General features: G+C 37.1%; 1 long non-coding RNA gene across 1 annotated transcript; it reads right to left on the reverse strand.

Moving 5' to 3' along the window:
• Positions 1-6: 6 nt before the first annotated feature.
• Positions 7-1096, reverse strand: LOC106103239. Its single transcript, XR_001225614.1, has 3 exons — positions 980-1096; positions 421-546; positions 7-105 (listed from the first exon to the last, which is right to left on the reverse strand). It is a non-coding gene; the product is annotated as an uncharacterized LOC106103239 (long non-coding RNA).
• Between the last annotated feature and the right edge of the window lie 389 nt (positions 1097-1485).

Raw genomic sequence — 1485 nt, forward strand, 5'->3', positions numbered from 1 at the left:
AGCTTGCTTGACGGCGGTGGGCGGCGGCGGCGCTGGACCTTTCTTATATGAAAGTGTTCTCGAAGGAGTTGGTGAGGTTACATCAACGTCAGACGAATCAGTATTCTAGACAGAGAATTAAAATTATGAAGTCTTTTTTACAGCATCTCCAAATTTTCAGTTCAGCAGCACTTAAAATAGGACTTTTAGAAAACCGCAAATTTGCAGTTTTATCCTCGGAGGTTTTCAAATATACAGTGGAAGTAAAAATCCTAACTATCAAAGAACCAGGGCCTAGATTAACTTCAAGACCGGACTATCTTTCGCCTGATATTTTTATGACGGACTAGTTTGCATTACAGCTTAACTGGATAAAATTAGCAGTACCCTGAACTTTGTTAAATCTTGAAGAGTAATGGATGAATTCTAATGCCCGCTTACCCAAGCTATCAGGCTCTGGACAGTCAAAGTGACAGTGCTGCCAGCTGCCTTGATCAGCTGCACAGCTCTCTCATGCTGCGCTGTCCTCACACATACGCCGTCTACTTCTAGAATCCTATCACCGGTCTGAAAGAAATGGTGTATTGGCTCTAATTTTTCATTGTTTCTTATAACACCTAGGGCCTGTCCCACCACTGGCTCAAATAATACAGGCTCAAATAGCTTAAAAATGCCGTCACTATTTGTTATTTAACACGTTGGTTTGTTATCAGACCATTACAATTTGGTGGGACAGGCTCTTAATGTTCTTTTACTAGTGTTTTGGTAGTGTTTACAGTAACCTATATTTGCACGTGTAGCTGTAGCAACGTTGGTTTAAAAATTACCCTAGTTTAGGTCGATCTGAGCTCAAAATGTAAAAGCGCTGCCTTATGTATAGATACATGGAAATGCTTTTGTTTTATTTTAAGTTGTAATTCAACCTTTAGGCGATCAAGACTTAATTTAGTCTAAAATTTAATTAGATTATATGATAAAGTTACAATATAAGATAACTCACCTGTAGTTCCCCACATTGTCCCGCGGGGCTATCAGGTACCACGTTCTTGATGAATATTCCGAATATCGCCTTCTCAGTGCCATTAGCTGTATTCTGATGCGATATTATATCCACCTATTGCACAAATGCAATCAAAATTTAATGTCTTGTTACCATCAGAGACGTTGAATAATCACTACCTTCCACTCAGAGTCGTTAAGTGATGTGATTGTATATTTAGTATGGGTAATAAATAATAATGGTCACGTTAAGTGGTAACTATAGTACCTTCAATGCCTTCAAAATTTAGATTTATTAATTATTCTTGTGCCATTTTAGGAAATATTTGGTACAATATTTCATTTCTTGCATCAATAAATAAAAACTTTCCCATAGTCTAAGCCAAATAAATTACACGCTCCTTCGATATCTATATTAATCCGAAAATTACATTATCCCACGAGATATGAAAATTTACTTCCTAACAAATTAACGCTGGTAATAAATCCGGATAAGTTTCCGAATGA

This window comes from Papilio polytes, unplaced genomic scaffold, assembly GCF_000836215.1.
Source record: "Papilio polytes unplaced genomic scaffold, Ppol_1.0 DF823835.1, whole genome shotgun sequence".
In the NCBI taxonomy this organism is placed as follows: Eukaryota; Metazoa; Arthropoda; class Insecta; order Lepidoptera; family Papilionidae; genus Papilio; species Papilio polytes.